This window comes from Salvelinus sp. IW2-2015, linkage group LG27 (genome assembly GCF_002910315.2).
Source record: "Salvelinus sp. IW2-2015 linkage group LG27, ASM291031v2, whole genome shotgun sequence".
Classification (NCBI taxonomy): domain Eukaryota; kingdom Metazoa; phylum Chordata; class Actinopteri; order Salmoniformes; family Salmonidae; genus Salvelinus; species Salvelinus sp. IW2-2015.
In genome coordinates, this window is record NC_036867.1 from 21,586,205 (window position 1) to 21,606,941 (window position 20,737).

Here is a 20,737-nt window from a genome sequence, read left to right on the forward strand (position 1 = left end):
GGCCCCCCATTCCATATGTATTGCATGAACAGGGCCCATAGGGCACTATGTAAGGAATACTGTAGGATGTAATTTGGGACACAATCATGGTTGTGGTTGGATGGACGATGGGATAGGTTGGGTGCAGTAGCCATGACATTTTCTCTGACACCTCACTGTTAGTTAAATAATATTCTGAGAGAGAATAGAGAATAAGGTAGTGGGTCTTGGCATCTTTCCAAAGTAGCCTTTCTCTCTGTTCTCTGTCCTGGCTACTAGATAGATATCACCTTTCACAGTGTCCTCGGTTTCTACGCCATTTCATCATATTCCAAAGAAACACACTTAACATACAATAAAACCGGGATAATATGTAGTAATGAATTTTCCATTTCAACTGCAGCTGCTCCACAGTCTCATTTAAGCCTGGTCAGTGAAGAATATTTGTCATATATAATTCCCATTCAAGTCTGCTGGTTAACCTTTCTAGCCCAGGGGTTCCGCTAGCGGAACACCCACAACATTCCGCTGAAAAGGAATTTTTGGGAAATATATAACTTTCACACAATAACAAGTCCAATACAGCAAATGAAAGATAAACATCTTGTTAATCTACCCATGGTGTCCGATTTCAAAAATGATTTACAGCGAAAGCACAACATATGATTATGTTAGGTCAGAGCCAAGTCACAAACATACACAGCCATTTTTTCAGCCAACGATAGGAGTTACAAAAAGCAGAAATATAGATCAAATTAATCACTAAACTTTGATGATCTTCATCAGATGACACTCATAGGACATCATGTAACACAATACATGTATGTTTTGTTCGATAATGTGCATATTTATATAAAATAATCTCAGTTTACATTGGCGCGTTACGTGCAGTAATGTTTTGATTCCAAAACATCCGGTGATTTTGCAGAAATACTCATAATAAACATTGATAAAAGATGCAAGTGTTATTCACAGAATTAAAGATAAACCTATCCTCTATGCAACCGCTGTGTCAGATTTCAAAAAAACTTTACGGAAAAATAATAATCTGAGAACGGCGGTCAGAACCTAAAATAGCCAAAGAAATAGCCGCCATTTTGGTGTCAACAGAAGCTACAAATAACACTATAAATATTCACTTACCTTTGATGATCTACATCAGAAGGCACTCCCAGGAACCCCAGTTCGACAAAAAATGACTGATTTGTTCCATAAAGCCCATCATTTAGCCACTTCTTGTTAGCATGTTCAGCCCAGTAATCCATCTTCATGACTCACGAGAACTTCCTCCAGACAAAAACTCAAAAAGTTCTGTTACAGGTCGTAGAAACAAGTCAAATGATGTATGCAATCCATATTTAGGATGGTTTTAACATTAATCATGAATAAGGTTCCAACCGGAGAATTTCATTGTCTGAAGAAAAGCATTGGAAAGAGAGCATACTCTCTCGTGATCGCGCATCATGAGCCCGAGATTCTCTGCCAGACCACTCAGTAAAAGCGCTCCTATGAGCCCCTCCTTTATAGTAGAATCCTGAAACAAGTATCTAAAGACGGTGACATCTAGTGGAAACCCTAGAAAGTGCATGTACATCCATAACTAACAGGGATTTCAATTGGCACTTTTTTGAAAATCGATTTCTCACTTCCTGTTTGGATTTCTTCTCAGGTTTTTGTCTGCCATATGAGTTCTGTTATACTCACAGACAGTTTTAGAAACTTCAGAGTGTTTTCTATCCAATACTAATAATAATATGCATATATTAGCATCTGGTACAGAGTAGGAGGCAGTTCAATTTGGGCACGCAATTCATCCAAAGTGAAAATACTGCCCCCTATCCCTGTTAAAAGGGCAGGGGGATATCGAACAGGCTGACATTACAGGAGATGGAGTTGTGAACTCTTGGAGCACTGTGTGAGCTATCACAATAACTGATGGGAGAATAAACAGCTAGACACAAGGGTATACAAGTCAAATCAAATCCACATTTTTTGTCACATGCTTAGTAAACAACAGGTGTAGACTAACAGTAAAATGTTTACTTACGGGTCCTTTTCCAACAATGCAAAGTTAAGATAAAAATAACTTTAAAATAGTGACATGAGGAATAGATACACAGTGGACAACAAATAACAATAACGAGTAAAAGTAAGATGGCTATATATAGGGAGTACCAATACCGAGTCGATGTGCAGGGGTACCAGGTAATTGAGATAGCTATGTACAGTACATATAGGTAAGGGTAAAGTGACTAGGCAACAGGATATAAAATAGATAGTAGCAGCAGCGTATAATGTGATTGTGCGCAAGCTGTTTGTGTGTGTGTGAGTGTGAGTGTATGTAGTATGAGTGTGTATGTTTTTGTGTGTGCATGCATGTGTGTGTTGGGATGTCAGTGTAGGTATGTGTCAGTGTGTGTGCATAATCAGTGCAAAAAAAGGTCAATGCAAGTAGTCCGAGTAGCCATTTTATTAACTGTTTAGCAATCTTGTTTATCAATCTTATGCTTGGTGGTAGAAGCTGTTCAGGGTCCTGTTGGTTCCAGACATGTTACACTGGTACTAATTGCAGTGCGGTAGCAGAGAGAGCAGTCTATGGCTAGAATTGCTGGAGTCTGATTATATTTACAGCTTCCTCTGACACCGCCTGGTGTAGAAGTCCTGGATGGAAGGAAGCTCTGCCCCATGATGTACTGGGCCGTACTCACCACCTGTACAAAGTGGTGTTGCAGCCAGTAAAGACGATCTCCATGATGCAGCTGTAGAACTTTTTGAGGATCTGAGGGCCCATGACAAATATTTTCCGCCTTCTGAGGGGGAAGAGGCATTGTCATGCCTTATTCACAACTGTGTGGGTGTTTGTGAACCACGTTCATTTCTTAGGGATGTGGACACCGAGGACCTTGAAGCTCTCGACCCGCTCCACTATAACCCCATTGATGTGGTTGCGAGCGTGCTCGCCCCTCTGTTTTCTGTAATCCATGATCAGCTCCTTTGTCTTGCTGACATTGAGGGAGAGGTTGTTGTCCTGGCACCACACTGCCAGGTCTCTGATATCCTCCGAATAGGCTGCCTCGTCGTCGTCAGTGGACAGTCCTACCACTGTCGTGTCATCAGCAAACTTGATGATGGTGTTGGAGTGTTGCGCAGCCACGCTGTCATGGGTGAATAGGGAGTACAGGAGGGGACTAACCACACACCCCTGAGGGGCCCCCTTGTCGATGGTCAGCAAGCCGGATGCATTGTTGCCTACCCTCACCGCATGGGGGCCATCCGTCAGTAAGTCCAGGATCCAGTTGCAGAGGGAGGTGTTTCTGTCCCAGGGCAGTGAGCTTGGTGATGAGCTTTGAGCCGACTATGGTTTTAAATGCTGAGCTGTAGTCAGTGAACAGCATTCTTACATAAGTATTCCTTTTGTCCAGGAGGGTGAATGCAATATGGAGTGCAATAGAGATTGCATCATCTTTGGATCTGTTGGGTCAGTATGCGAATTGGAGTGGGTCCAGGGTGTCTGTGATGATGGTGTTGATGTGAGCCATGACCAGCCTTTCAATGCATTTCATGACTATAGATGCGAGTGCTACAAGGCAATAGTCATTTAGGCAGGTTACCTTGGCGTTCTTGGGCACGGAGTCTATGGTGGTATTACAGACTGGATCAGAGATAGGTTGAAAACACTTGCCAGCTGTTCAGCGTATGCTTTGAGTGTGCGTCCTTGTATTGCGTCTGGCCCCGCGGCATTGTGAATGTTAACCTGTTTAAAGGTCTTACTCACATTGGCTACGGAGAGCGAGATCACGCAATCATCCAGAACAGCTGGTGCTCTCATGCATGGTTCATTGTTGCTTGCCTCGAAGTGAGCATAGAAGGCATTTAGCTTGTGTGGTAGATTCGTGTTGCTGAGCAGCTGGCAGCTGGGTTTCCCTTTGTAGTCCGTGACAGTTTGCAAGCCCTGCCACATCCGTCGAGCATCAATGCCGGCATAGTAGGATTCAATCTTAGTCCTATATTGACGATTTGCCAATTTTTTTGGCTCGTCGAGGATTGTAGCTTTATCTTATAAGCGTCCGGATTAATATTCCACTCCTTGAAAGCGGCACCCCTGTGTAAAGGGTCGAATCGGAATATTTTTGTGATGGTTGTTATCTAGCTATATAAAACGAGCCCCACCGCAAACAACCTTCTCCGATGTTGTTTACAAGGCAGTATTTAATTAAATTAGGTACGAGAACATAATGTTACCATGAGTTCTCCTAAATCCAAGCATTGGACATGGGGGAGGGGACCAGTAACTCTATGATCAAACTTGATCTATGTAGATGCAACAATCATTTTTCATACTTTGATCAGGTGTCATCCAAAAACGATCCTCTTTAATAAAAACCATGATTCTGACTGTTCATGACCATTAACATATGATGGCAATAAAACAGAAGAGATGAACAGGAATGACATTTATTCTAATGGGTGACCAAGAAAATATATATCTTAAAGCCACGCCACTACTAATTCATGCCTCCCCTCCAGGGTTCCTCCAGGAACACAATGCTACATTGAACCATTAAAAGGTTCCTCCAAGACCCTCTCAACTAACTGAAGGTGCAAATATGTAACCTATTTCAGAAAGCTGGGTGTATGATGGACAAAACTTCTTCATAGGAGAGGCATACGTTTTTTAATCTAAATGCATTTAATGAATGCCATAATAATAAACTCTAACAAACATGTATGTAAAATGTAATTATGAAATAAAATGTGAAATCACAAAGCTGTTTAGATACCAGAGAAAATATCTTGGGTCCTGGGGTCCTGGTGCTGGGGACCCAAAAGGGTGCACATTTTTGTTTTTGCCCTAGCACTACACAGCTGATTCAAATTATAAACTCATCAAAAGGCTTTGCTGATTTGAATCAGGTGTGTAGTGCTAGGGCAAAACAGAAATGTGCACCCTTTTGGGTCCCCAGGACCAGGGTTGAGAACCAATGATGTAGAGCAAGTGTGAAAACCACAGAAAAATGGTTCCTTCAGGAACCCTAGGGGTTCCTTGGGAATCTCCAGGGTTCCCAGAATCACCACTAATTCTAAGAGTGTAGCCTTAAGTTCAGTGTGGATATTACCTGTGTCATGACTCTCTCTCCTTGGTGAGGATCAAAGGTGCCAGATCAGCTTGACACATGTTTGAAGATGTGTGCCCCTCTTTCCCACAGAAGAGTGTGCCCGTCTTGTTATCTTAATACTGGGTCGTAAATGTAAGCCACAGGGTACTTTCCCTCTCTGCCTTTCAGTATCCACCAAAGGAATGCTTTGTCTAGAGTGTGGCCCACCTAAAAACTCTAATGTCAAAAGATTGGACATTGAAACAGTATTTCTAACATAAAGAATGTTGGGAATGATGAGAGATGGAATATGGAAAATAAATATCTATTTTGTGATGTCATTAAAATTATCAGAAAGACGTTATTGTCAAGTCCTGACCTTAGTTCCTTTTTTATGTCTCTATTTTGGTTTGGTCAGGGCGTGAGTTGGGGTGGGCATTCTATGTTTTGTTCTATGTTTTGTATTTCTGTGTTTGGCCTGGTATGGTTCCCAATCAGAGGCAGCTGTCTATCGTTTTATCTGATTGAGAACCATACTTAGGGAGCCTGTTCCCACCTGTGTTTGTGGGTAGTTGTTTCCTGTTTTGTGTTGTGTCACCTGATAGGTCTGTTTTGATTTTCGTTGTTTCACTTTTGTTATTTTGTATTCAGTGTTCAGTTGTAATAAATTTAACATGGACACGTACCACGCTGCAGTTTTGTCCGATCTTTCCTATTCCTCATCAGACGAGGACGACGATCGTTACAGTTATAATGGAAACATAAACTTTAAAAGCTTTCGCACTGTATATATCAGATTTACATCTAAATGTTGTAAAAGTTGTATGATTAAATATTAAACTATTTTTTAAAAGATAGAAATGTGATTTTAGCGTTCTAAATCAGATAATGGCTTTTCATATATACCTGGGCCCAGTCAGTAACACGACCACATGAGCACAGACATTGTGTTGGCGTGTTGGAACACCCCTAAGACCAGAGTGCTTAACTTCTTGGAACTATAGGGGGTGCTGTTCCGCATTAGCATATTTGTGTCTCCAAATTAAACTGCCTCGTGCTAAATTCTTGATCGTACAATATGCATATATTTGTTATTATTGGATAGAAAACACCTTCTAGTTTCTATAGAAGTTGGAATTTTGTCTCTGAGTGGTACAGAACAATTTCTACAGCACTTTTCATGACAGGGTTCAGATTTCAGAATGTTTTACCTCTGATCTGGAGTCTGTTTTTAAGGCGACAGTGAATGCTATGAAGAAACCGACACTGCCTACGTCTTCCTCTGGGTGTCTGTACGTCATCACGTTTTCAATGGAATCGATGGGACATTCACAGCCATTATAAAAGACCAAAATGTATAGAGACCGTCCTTTCTCGTCGTGCGCCTGAAGCGTGAAGGCCATCGGACTTGCCTCGTTCCAATCGTTGTCTAACCAGCAATATTTCTCCGGTCATGTTTCGTCGTTATAGTTGTTAAAAACATCATAATGTAGTTAATTTGAACCGTTTTATAGCAATTTATATCCGTTTAGTGCGATTTTGAGGAATTTCTTTGTTGTGCACTCTGAAAGTTTGGACACGTTTTGGGGTGTCGGTCGTTGGTGTGGACATTTCGAAGGACAGAGGACATCTATCGACCAAAGACGTTTATAACATAGAAAGATACATTGCCCAAGAATCTGATGGAAAAGAACAGCTCAAAGTAAAGCAATATTTAATATGATAAATCGTGTTCTGTTCGAAATATTTTAAACGCATATTTCGCCATTTTTGTTGGTATAGCTTCACTTGGCAACCCTGTATTGAAAAGTAAGGATAATTTTAAAAATGTAAATCAGCGGTTGCATTAAGAACTAATTTGTCTTTCGATTGCTGTCAACCCTGTATTTTTTAGTCAAGTATATGATTAGCTTTCAATTAAACTAGATCACTCTGATAGATGACGTCAGACATATTGAGGCTTGATTTCCTAGTATTTTATTGTGTAACCACGGTTTTGTATGGCTAAATATGCACCTTTTCGAACAAACTGTATATGTATATTGTAAAATGATGTTACAGGAGTGTCATCGGAGAATTTCTGAGAAGGTGTAGTGAAAAAAATTAATATATTTTGGCGGTGATTACGTTATTAGCGCTCTTTGGCTGGAATCGATGCTCTGGAACGTTTGCACATTGTGGTATGCTAACTTATCGATTTATGTGTTTGTCGCTGAAAAACGCTTAGAAAATCTGAAATGTCTGAAATCACAAGAACTGGGTCTTTCCATTGCTATGCTTTGTCTATTTTTATGAAATGTTTTATGATGAGTAAATTGGTCATACACGTTGCTCTATCTAGTAATTCTATGTCGATTTGCGATGGTCGCGTGCAATTGTAAACCTTGTGATTTCTACCTGAAATTATGCACTTTTTTTAACAAAAAACTATCCTATAATGAATATGTTACAGACTGTTCATGAAGAGGTTTTTTTCATTGTTTCGTGGATTATCAATAAATCTTTTTATTTTTTTAGTTTTGAAGCCGAATTGGTGATAGCACCTGCCAGGAGTAAGAAACTGATGGAGTTAGAATAGTGGTGTATTTTGCTAACGTGTTTACGCTAATAGAGTGTACATATTTTGTCTTTCCTGTAATGAAAGACACTTTATTAAAAATTACTGGAAATGTGGCTTATTCACAAGATCTGTTATCTTTACATCTGGAGGATGTCTATTGGAGCTTGTGATTTAATGATATTTAGATGCTACTATCTACTTGTGAAGCTATGCTAGCTATGCTAATCAGTGTGTGGGGGGATGGGGGGTGCTCCCGGACCCGGGGTAGAGGCTCGTTAGAGGTTAAAAGGACTTGCTAACCAAATTTACATTAGACCAAAACATTCCGAGTTGCTGCCAGCGTGTAAAGTGGTCCTAGCTGTACCCTGAATAATAAACCATTGATACCAAAGAACGTGAGGACGTGGTCCACATGTTGAAATGGTTAGAACTACAAGACCAGAAAATGGTAAGGCCCTCTGAAAGTCTCGACATGTAAAGACTAGACCAAACATTCACAGTCTGCAGTTAGGTATGTAAAGTAGTCTAGGACAATTTGACCAAAGACGAGAAGGAAGAACAGATCCCTTTCACCACTGTGTGGGACACCTGCAGTATACATTCTAAGAACACTCCAAGACAAAGAAGCCTACAACTAAGAAGGACATGGTGACCTGTGTAGGACAGCCAGAGGCTTACATCGAACTACTCCCCATAGATAGATCGAGTGATTTCAACAGAGAGACAACAGATAAAGAAATCTACGTGTAAATATATATTGCATTTCTAATCCGAATGAGCAGTTGTTCGGGTGCTAAATATTCATATTACCGTGAGCGTAGCTTCCAAATGTATGTGTGATAAGTTGACTCTTGTCTCCCTCTCTTTCTACCACCCCTCCCTTTCCATTGTGTAACCAAACAGTAATTATTTTGTTAGTCCACTAGGGACCTGTTTTCATTGCATTATGTTAGTAATCAATAACCTATACCATGTGTGTTTATGTATTTCTGTGTGATTATTTAGTTAGTTAGTAAATAAATAATTAAACTTTTATCACTTAGGTTAGGGTTCTTGCGGATCCAGGAATATTGTGACATTCATAATGAGACTGATGAGGTAATAATTAATGCTTGACTGTTATTAATGTAAGACATATATATAGATCTTTAGAGTTTAAGTTGGGAGATAGTAACTCGGTAAACAACTTTCCTGAGGTGCCCCAAATTCCTAATGAGTTAATTGTTGCATGATTCATTTAACTTCTTGCAACTATAGGGGGTGCTGTTCCGCATTAGCATATTTGTGTCTCCAAATTAAACTGCCTCGTGCTAAATTCTTGATCGTACAATATGCATATTATTGTATTTATTGATAGAAAACACCTTCTAGTTTCTATAGAAGTTGGAATTTTGTCTCTGAGTGGTACAGAACAATTTCTTACAGCACTTTTCATGACAGGGTTCAGATTTCAGAAATTTTTACCTCTGATCTGGGGTCTGTTTATAAGGCGACAGTGAATGCTATGAAGAAACGACACTGCCTACGTCTTCCTCTGGGTGTCTGTACGTCATCACGTTTTTCAATGAAATCGATGGGACATTCACAGCCATTATTAAAAGACGAAAATGTACAGAGACCCCCTTTCTCAACGTGCGCCTGAAGCGTCAAGGCCATCGGACCTGCCTCGTCCAAATCGTTTTCTAACCAGCAATATTTCTCCGGTCATGTTTTCAGTCGTTATAGTTGTTAAAAACATCATAATGTAGTTAAATTGAACCGTTTTATATCAATTTATATCCGTTTAGTGCGATTTTGAGGAATTTCTTTGTTGTGCACTCTGAAAAGTTTGGACACGTTTGGGTGTCGGTCGTTGGTGGTGGACATTTCGAAGGACAGAGGACATCTATCGACCAAAAGACGTTTATAACATAGAAAGGATACATTGCCCAAGAATCTGATGGAAGAACAGCTCAAAGTAAGCAATATTTAATATGATAAATCGTGTTTCTGTCGAAATATTTAAACGCATATTTCGCCATTTTGTTTGGTATAGCTTCACTTGGCCAACCCTGTATTGAAAAGTAAGGATAATTTTAAAAATGTAAATCAGCGGTTGCATTAAGAACTAATTTGTCTTTCGATTGCTGTCAACCCTGTATTTTTTAGTCAAGTATATGATTAGCTTTCAATTAAACTAGATCACTCTGATAGATGACGTCAGACATATTGAGGCTTGATTTCCTAGTATTTTATTGTGTAACCACGGTTTTGTATGGCTAAATATGCACCTTTTCGAACAAACTGTATATGTATATTGTAAAATGATGTTACAGGAGTGTCATCGGAAGAATTCTGAGAAGGTTAGTGAAAAAATTAATATATTTTGGCGGTGATTACGTTATAGCGCTCTTTGGCTGGAATCGATGCTCTGGTAACGTTTTGCACATGTGGTATGCTAACTTATCGATTTATTGTGTTTTCGCTGAAAAAACGCTTAGAAAATCTGAAATATGGTCTGAAATCACAAGAACTGGGTCTTTCCATTGCTATGCTTTGTCTATTTTTATGAAAGTTTTATGATGAGTAAATTGGTCATCACACGTTGCTCTATCTAGTAATTCTAGTCGATTTGTGATGGTGGGTGCAATTGTAAACTGTGATTCTACCTGAAATATGCACTTTTTTCTAACAAAAAACATCATCTATACCATGAATATGTTATCAGACTGTCATCTGAAGAGGTTTTTCGTGTTAGTGGATATCAATATCTTAGTTGAGCCGAATTGGTGATAGCACCTGAAGGAGTAAGAAACTGATGGAGTTAGAATAGTGGTGTATTTTGCTAACGTGTTTAGCTAATAGATTTACATATTTTGTCTTCCCTGTAAAACATGTGAAAAATCTGAAATGGTGGCTTTATTCACAAGATCTGTATCTTTCATCTGGTGTCTTGGACTTGTGATTTAATGATATTTAGATGCTACTATCTACTTTTGAAGCTATGCTAGCTATGCTAATTAGTGTGTGGGGGGGGTGGGGGGTGCTCCCGGACCCGGGGTAGAGGCTCGTGAAAGGTTAATCAAGTAATAATTAAACATAGTAGGTAAGTATTTGATTAATAGCAGTCATCACATTAATGATAGTCGCATCATGACATATTGGAGCCCCGTGCGAGGAATCTAAGATAGAATGAGGCCTTACTGTTGCAGCAAATAGCAGATTACGTTATACACGCAGATTACATTATACACCATTAGAGCTCTGGGCAGGAATTGTTGAGGTGCAAGTGTTTCCATTTGAACAAGATACATAGAGGATTCCTCCGGTGTTGTTTCTCCGATGTAGGTATTCTGAGAAATAGACCAGTTGGGCAAAATGGAATACTATTTCTGTCTCTCGTGTTTCAGGAGGGAGTAGACTCGGTCATTATTAATTTATTGAGCGAGGACATACGGGCAAGCCTTGTATATAGAAATTTAAACGAAGCGAGTAATTATCTCTCCATCTCTCGCGCTTCAGTAGCATGGGTAGACCACGGTGTGGATCTCTTCTATGTTACCGCGCGTTCCGGTAAAACATTGCTAGCAAAGGAAACTCCAACTGGGTTGACCGTGAGACGTCATTAGTAAACCCGTTCCCCTATTATAGGGGACCATGTGGTGCTTGGAACTGGCATTCCTGTACAAGTAGGGTTAGCTTTGCACTAGATGCTAAGCTTACAAAGGGAGAGCAGCCATTTTTTCTTTGTTCACAGGGCAACACCCTGTGCGTTGGGAAACGGAAGTCCTGCCCCTTTGGACTCCCGTTTGATTTCAGCTTTCTGTGATCAGTGACGCCTCATGGTGAAGAATCGGCAGCAAAAAAATTTTGAGAAAAAAAGTATTTCCATGTGACAGCAACCATATGCTCATGTCTGTTACAAAGGGTTACACTTATGATATCCATCCAATCTCAACTAAATATGATGAAGTCCACGCTAAACTAGATAAATCTGTAGAGTTATCTACAGTACCAACATGAGCGCGCAACTTGATAACATGCATAAAGTTGATGAACGTTACTCAAAGCAATAATGATCTAGTCGTAATGCTGCAGACCAAAGACGTTCAGTTAATGAACACAATGACCAAGTTGGATGACAAATCCGCAGAACTCATTGAAGTCGCTGACCAATTGAATGATAAGAGAACTTGAAGGTGATGAAGATGGAAATATTGATTTCTAAGCAAGTGGAGGAAATCTCATTACTGAATCTCTCCAGACTCCAGACCTCTACCTGCAAACCATGACAGATAAGTATGAGGCCGAACTCTCACACTCATGTGTCTAAAATCAGTACTCTAAGTGCCCAAGTGGACTCTGCTATGCAGCAGAATACCACCCTTAGGTACCATCTGGAAGAATTCCAGAACAGTCACGCGCTACAGTGTGACTACCCAACCAATTAACTGGAGCTCGGTACACAAAGGAGAGAAGACGAAAGCAAGTTTCAGACTTTGCCTCTCCAGGTGTCCCTCAGTCTTCTCCTCTTGGCCATTAGGCACAGAGTAACTTGGAGCCTCTTTGCCAACAAAGCCAAAGCTTTGCTTCTCCTCAAATTTCCCCACAGGATGAAGCTAACCCTCTCTGCACGCTAGACACGGAACATCTTGACAAATTCGTCAAAAACTTCTGCACCTTTGACCTCGTTCCAGGTAAGCCAAACGACACCGAGACGTTCCTAGCAAACATAGAAGATGCCTTGGATGGCTACCCAAACTCTACGGGTTCTGACATGCTTTACCTGTTGAAGCAAACGTCAAATAGACACTTGACACGGATAATTTAACTACAACAGAAACACGTGCAAAGCGACTACGCTAAACTTGCCACAGCTTTGAAAACAGAATTTAGTGGTTCTGCGACTCGCAAACACGGCAGCTCACAGGCTAACACTGTCAAACAAGCTCAGAATGAACACCCACAAGCTTCCTATCATAGGCTTCGTTCCTTATCAAGTATTGGAGCATTGAGAGATGACACACAACGGTTTCTAACACAAAACTACGATACCAATACCCACTGAGGTCGAAATAACTAAAGTACATCGCCAGCGAAACGACTACAGCTACAATCGACCTGATTGCTACGTTCCTGGACCCAACCCACACAAAGTGTCAGAGCACAAGTCCAAAAAAGTGTTCAATGACAATCAAAATGTAGACCGACGCTCTCTAGACGTTCTATTACATGAAGTACTAAAGCGAGAAGAATTTGAGAAAGGGGAAAAAGTTAAGTCACTATGACAGGACGGGGAATTGCCAGACAACAGGTCTGCCAGAATTAACCCCCTTAGCAAGGACGTAAACGATCAAATTAGTCCCGCTCTCACTCGAGACCCTATCCAGGGCCCGCTCGATCAAGTAATAAGCCCACAGGCTTTGTCTATAGACTCTGTGACAAATGTTGCGAAGCAAAAGGCCAAAAACTTCGCAAGAGCCAAATCCACTCAATCCCTGATAAATCGATCTGTCTTCACCATGAACACAGATGACACATCATGTAGTACTAAACAACACTCCACTTTGTGGGGAATATGGCTACAAAACATCCCATACCTGGAAACAGTCCTGGAGGACAGCTTAACCTGTCATGCGCTAATTGATTTGGGCTCGACAATGTCGCTCATCTCTCAAACTTTGTTCAATGATCTCAAAAGATCTTTGAAGCCAGCTAAACATTGGTTAAAAATGGAACAATGCGACACTACACTTCCAAGTTTCACTCAGACTACCTCGCCTCTCACATTGAGACTCAGGGCGTATCGCTAGTTCACCCTGTGTATGTTACCAGCCTCAAGTCTGAGCCCCTGCTACTTGGAGAAGACTTGATGGATTGTTTACTCTCACTAATGGATTGGTAAACCAACCAAGAATGATCACAGGTCACAGTGCCGTCTTCACTGACCACACTGTCTACCCCTAACTCTAGCTGCAACGCAGTCATCCACGAGGAGTATCTGTCGACAGCACCCCTTGGGAAAAAGACGTTTCGAAACCTCGTGGTGCAGAATCTGACCAAAGGACATATTATGATATCTCGTCACATTCAATCAGCAAACCTCATTGACCATTCTTTTCATGATTTTGAGCCAGCATTCTCTGTGTATGAGCAACTACCCTCCTCCTTGGAGTCGTGCAATAGTGTAGCTAAGATGAACTTATCTTGACCTTCAGACACTTCTGCAAGCACTGCGGCCGTCTCAGCAATAAAAACAACGACGTGCAGAAGGTAATCTGCTTCCGACGATACATTTTCCGTTTTGTGGGGTACTGAAACCCCTTACAATGGCGCTAACAGTGTCAGTCCCGCAAATGACCCGTTGACTCCCACTGGTGGAACGCTGTGCGATATCGCAGACAGATATTCTCATCTCAGTTCTCAGGTACTGGAACAGTTACCACACGCGAATGCTGTGGTGACTGACAGGCCTCGGCGTTTTTAAGCACAAACACAAGGGAGGGCCTTGTATACCCTGGGACTATGATTTGTTATCATTGATCATTTCAATATCACACCAAACACATTGCTGTTCAAAGGTATTTTCTTCAAACGAAGCAGACGTGATGAATGAGAAGTGAATAATGAGCAGTCACTTCAGTGAGTTTATAATGCACATACCGTTTCAGTACATACCATTTCTTTATACAATAGGTATATTAAGAGTACATTTCAAAAATGTGTTTGTCAGGGGGGAAATACATGTCTATGTAGCTGGTAAATAAGAAGAGAATCCAAGCTTTTTCAATATTTCTCAATTCGTCAGTATTTCTGTATTTCATTTCCAGTATTCCTCATATTTTTTTGTATTCTGTAGGTAGCAGTGTAACACCATCAGGTTAGCAATTTGTGATTTGCTTGTGGTGCATGCTAAACGCCTGTCACACAATTCCTTTTTCTGGGTATGTATTTTCTTCCAAAGGAGTATGCACTGTGAATATCAACGTCTGTTCTCATCAAAGGAAACTGTTGACATACTGTATGGCAGGTCTATGGTGAATTTAGTCTTTAACAGAATGCTAAATGCTAACCCATACATTTTTTGAAAAGCTACGTCAGGGTTTTTTGTCCTTAGCAGAATTTACCCCAGTCGTTTTAATTTGAAGACCTATTCCTGGTTTTGGATGTTTTGCTGGTACAACCGTAGGGAATAGATGCTTTAAAACAATACACACATGCAAAGCTAAAACATGTATACGAAGGGAAAGAGACTGCTATTTCCCATTTAAATGAATATCAAACACATTCATATTTTGTCCAAATGTTGTTGAAGTTTCCCCTATATCCAAATAATATGTAAGAAAAAAAAAATGGTGTTCTCCACATGCTTCCTTCAGACACATCTGATACTCTGCACACTCAACATTTTATTATCAGAAGGCAGCACCAAAACACTCTGGTCCAGCAGACCCAGTGGCTTAAGCTGTAGCTCCACAGGGCTCCTGGACAATGGCAGCCACAGCAACACCAGGGCCCACTGCTGGATCATAAAACTGTTTGATTTCCTAATCCCTGGAGAGAGAGACTAAAAGGTACCAGGGCACACACATACACACATTTGCATACAGACACACACACACACATAATGGCGACATAATGGTGCTAAGCCCCTACAGTGCTAATTAGCCATGTTGAGCCAAACCACGCTGCAATCAGAAAATCAGAAAATAAAATAAAATCCCATAGTCCTGTTTCATTGAAGTGGAGAGATATGCTTAACGCCTGATGTAATTATATCTGACATACAGTCTACTGTGTTTATTAGTAGGATGCTGTGTGTGGCAGTTTAGAAAATAAAATAAAATACAACAGCACACAAAAAAACTACAATATATTTACTCTTGGGGGACAAGAAACATCTCGAAATAGAGGAATTCAAGAATTGATTGTCCTCCTGTTTCCTCTGTTTTACTTTAATGTGAAGTTATTAGAGGCCTGTTCGTGCCTGCCCTGCATTGATCAACATGTTTTAGACTCACAGCTCTCCCATCCATTTTATTGCTATATATTTGGCATGAACAACACTATACTCCAATGAAGCAGCCTGCTGCACAAATCAATGTGTTGGCTAAAATTAAGGCTCAGTGTATACCGGTAGCTATATATTCTAACATTATTTAAAGTAGTGTTTCCCAACTCCAATCCTCAAGTACCCCCAAAAGTGCACACATTTGTTGTAGCCCTGGACAAACACACCTCATTCAACTCATTAAAGGCTTGACGATTAGTTGTCAAGTCGAATCAGTTGTGCTTGTCTGGGGCTATAATAAAAATTTGTACTTTTAGGTAAAATTGTAGTAAAATACTTTTGCTTTTTGATGAGCCATCCTTTACTTGCTTGACATCAGTAAATATTAATCTGGTTTTATGATATAATTCAGGTTTAAAATGAGCACTAGCCACCTGGTGCTTTAATGCACATTCTATCAATAATATGCTGTGTTTTTATTCGGATCACGCAGGATATTCATTTCGTTTTAAACTTACCTGTCACATTTACTCATGCATACTTCAAAAAACATACTAAAGTTGTTACTTGAGTTATTTTCCACGTTTAGAAGCCATATTAGTGTGTCGTAGCGAGTAGTTTATTGTTAAACTCTTGAAGAGGCAACAGCCACTCTTCACGGCACACTTGAGTTAGAAAATAAGTTTCACTCAAAAACAGAACTTAAACAAATCTTGAATCCTAAATCCTGCCAAACAATTCACTCATAGAAACAACTAACGGAAAGCTAGTCTGTGCACAAGGACAGAAGTGAAGATTACGTCCTCCTGTCGATCAATGGGCGCTTGTGTTGAGGAGACAAAAGCAGAGCGCATTCAAAAGCACTTCTAGATAATGAAGCCAGGAGATCTAAGCTCCAGTAAGAGTGGTCTTTTGTGCATTCCCACAGAGACGGTTTGCATTGTAGTATCCACTATACAAGTGTGATGAAGGGGAATGCAGGCAGGCAACCGCACAGATGGCGAACAGAGGCATTATGCGGAAGACAAGAAGGGTTTGTCAAAAGCAGATAATGATTAAAAGAAAATCAGTAATTAACAGATGATGGAAGAACTCTAAGGGCTTAGAAGACTGATCTGGTGGCAATCTGTGTCCTTAATGTGTTGAGACAGTCAAATACTTAATACAATCTTTATTGTGTTTACTGTATGCCCAGCCCTGTATACGGTACATTGCCAGATCATCTGTTTCTCATGTTACGAGTCTTTGCACCTGAAGCTGGCCGGTGATTACTGGAGGAATCCACAATGCAGCAGTATATTGTGCATATGTTGAAGTTAGAGAGGACAGTATCAGTGTTTTCCTATAGCAAGTTCAGTTCAGGCAGATCAGGTTGGTAGGGGTTGCATGGATGGAGGGATGATGAGTTGAGATTGTGTTGCTGTTCGTTCTCCCAGGCCAGGGGGGGATTAAAAGTGTGTAGGCTCTGCAGGGATTAACAGAGAGAGGCAGTGGTGCTGGGGACTGAGAGTGTCCTATTAAAACGTGGACAACAAGGATGGGGTTATCCATTTTAGTCGGGTAATAAAGGTTCAATTGATCTGTGCCATTTTTTTAAAAGTCAGAATATAGGAAGTAGTAGTGGGTTTGTTTTGTTTTGGTTATAACTTTCCAGGCCCAATTCCAATCCCTCCTCTGCACTCAAGTGAATAGCATTACATTGCATTGGATCAGAATCATGCTCATACCCATATAGTTGGTTTCTTTACCCTCTCGGTTGAACTTTCTTAGAAATGCACCTGTGTGGACTGCAAATGTTTGCCAGAGTTTAAAAAAATATATATTGTGAAAATGTTTGATAGCAAGTACAATGAGCCTCACTTTAAAATCGGCAGGAAAATGTAAACGATGTGCTGTTTCAGGAGTGATGTAGAGACTGATAGTCTCGGCTAGTTTCAGCAGAGAAGATCCCATAACCTTATGTGAACTGGAGAGATGTAGATAGCTGGTGGAGCAGCAGGGCGAATCAAGTCAATATCCTTGCTTAATGGAAGGCAAACAATCATTTATTAATGTGATTAGATGGATGATGGCCAGCAGTTACAATGGCTCACATTGAGCCAGATGATCAGCGTGGATTAAGACAGACCTGCACGGTCTGTATCCAAGCTGTTAGTCTCAATCATTTGGAAAACACTGAGGAAATGGCTATCAACCTTTACGGAAAAAACACGATTTCACATGTGGAAAATCATATGATTTCACATGTGAAAACGTGTTTTTGGAACATTACACGTGAAAAATGTGGTTTTGGAACATTACACAAAATGAGTCGTTATGATACAGTGTTCTTAATTGACATTATGTCAGTAACTGCTCTCTGGATTTGAATTTGCATCCTTTTGGTCTAGCATATTTGTGTGCATGGTGAAAAATATGTAGTATTTTTGCCAACCATCACCAAAAATGATGGCGTCAGTGGTTGACCCGTTTAAGTGGTTTTATCATTATGGTAATAAAGCTTAAGCCCTTTTTTATTTATTTTTTACACTGGCAAGTCTGCAATTGCTGTTTGAACTTGTAAAAATCAAGTGCTGTACTGTTAAAGGGTTGATGTGCATGTACCAGTAGCTTAAAGGAAGCTGGTTCATATAAAGTTAGAGTTCAATTTTCAATAACTCACTGTGAACTAGCTGCAAGTTGGTTGTTTCACAGTAACTTACTGTAGCTAAGATACTGTGACCTGATGGTGTGGCAGATAAGTGATTATTACCATGACATAGTAACTAGCAGTAAATAAAACATTATATGGCTGTTTAGTATTACATGCCACTATGTCAGCCTTTAACAAGGCCGGAAACTGACAGTGTAGAAGCATATTGTTTGACAACAGAATATAACACATCAGATTAACTAGGATGACACTCCCACTCATGGGAGACCCAAAAGAGCTAGATGAAATCCACTGGTGTTCCTTGTTAAAAGTTAATGTGTTTGAGCCAATCAGGTGTGTTGTCACAAGGTAGGGTTTGTTTACAGAAGATAGCCCTATTTGGTAAAAGACCAATATTATAGCAAGAACAGCTCAAAAAAGCAAAGACAAATGGCAGTTCATCATTACTTCAAGACAGGTCAGTCAATGTGAAACATTTCAAGAACTTTGAAAGTTTCTTCAAGTGCAGTCGCAGAAACCATCATGATGAAACTGGCTCTCACGAGGACCGCAACAGGAAAGGAAGACCTAGAGTTACCTCTGCTGCAGAGGATAAGTTCATTAGAGTTAGCAGCCTCAGAAATTGCAGCCCAAATAAATGTTTCACATCATATCAAATTGTATTAGTCACATGCGCCAGACTACAACAGGTGTAGACCTTACCGTGGAATGCTTACTTACGAGCCCCTAACCAACAATTCAGTTTTAAAAAATACGGATAAGAATAAGAAATTAACAACACAAAAGGAAAACCCAGAGTTCCCTCTCCTGCAGAGGATAAGTTCATTAAAGTTGCAAGCCTCAGAAATTGCAGCCCAAATAAGTGCTTCACAGAGTTCAAGTCACAGACACATCTCAGCATCAACTGTTCAGAGGAGACTATGTGAATCAGGCCTTCATGGTCTAGCTGCTGGAAAGAAACCACTCCTAAAGGACACCAATAATAAGAAGAGACTTGCTTGGGCTAAGACACACAAGCAATGGACATTAGACCAGTGGATATCTGTCATTTGGTCTGATGAGTCCAAATTTGAGATCTTTGGTTCCAACCACCATGTCTTTGTGAGACGAAGAGTAGCTGAACGCATGATCTCTGCATGTGTTGTTCCCACTGTGAAGCATGGAGGATGAGGTGTGATAATGTGGGGATGTGTCTGTGATTTATTTAGAATTCAAGGCACACTTAACAAACATGGCTACCATAGCATTCTGCAGTGATACGCCATCCCATCTGGTTTGCACTTAGTGGGACTATCATTTGTTTTTCAACAGGACAATGACCAAACACACCTCCAGGCTGTGTAAGGGCTATTTGACCAAGAAAGAGAGTGATGGAGTGCTACATCAGATGGCCTGGCGTCCACAATCAAGTGACCTTAACCCAATTGAGGTGGTTTTGGATGAGTTGGACCACAGAGTAAAGGAAAAGCAGCCAACAAGTGCTCAGGAAATGTGGGAACTCCCTCAAACCCGTTGGAAAATCATTCCAGGTGAAGCTGGTTGAGAGAATACAAGGAGTGTGCAAAGCTGTCATCAAGGCAAAGGATGGCTATTTTGAAAAATCTAAAATCTAAAATATATTTTATTTGTTTAACACTTTTCTGGTTACTACATGATTCCATATGTGTTATTTCATAGTTTTGTTGTCTTCACTATTATTCTACATTGTACAAAATAGTAAAATTAAAGAAAAACCCTGGAATGAGTAGGTGCACACAATCCCTCCATCAGTGCTCAGACTGTCCGCAATAGGCTGAGAGAGGCTGGACTGAGGGCTTGTAGGCCTGTTGTAAGGCAGGTCCTCACCAGACATCACCGGCAACAACATCGCCTACGGACACAAACCCACCGTCGCTGAACCAGATAGGACTGGCAAAAAGTGCTCTTCACTGACGAGTCACGGTTTTCTCTCACCAGGGGCGATGGTCGGATTCGCGTTTATCGTCGAAGGAATTAACGTTACACCGAGGCCTGTACTCTGAAGCGGGACCGATTTGGAGGTGGAGGGTCCATCATGGTCTGTCGCGGTATGTCACAGCATCATCGGACTGAGCTTGTTGTCATTGCAGGCGATCTCAATGCTGTGTGTTACAGGGAAGACATCCTCCTCAATCATGTGGTACCCTTCCTGCAGGCTCATCCTGACATGAACTTCCAGCATGACAATGCCATCAGCCATACTGCTTGTTATGTGCTTGATTTCCTGCAAGACAGGAATGTCAGTGTTCTGCCATGGCCAGCGAAGAGCCCCGATCTCAATCCCGGATCTCAATCCCATTGAGCATGTCTGGGACCTGTTGGATCAGAGGGTGAGGGCTAGGGTCATTCCACCCAGAAATGTCTGGGAACTTGCAAGTGCCTTGGTGGCAGAGTGGGGTAACATCTCACAGCAAGAACTGGCACATCTGGTGCAGTGCATG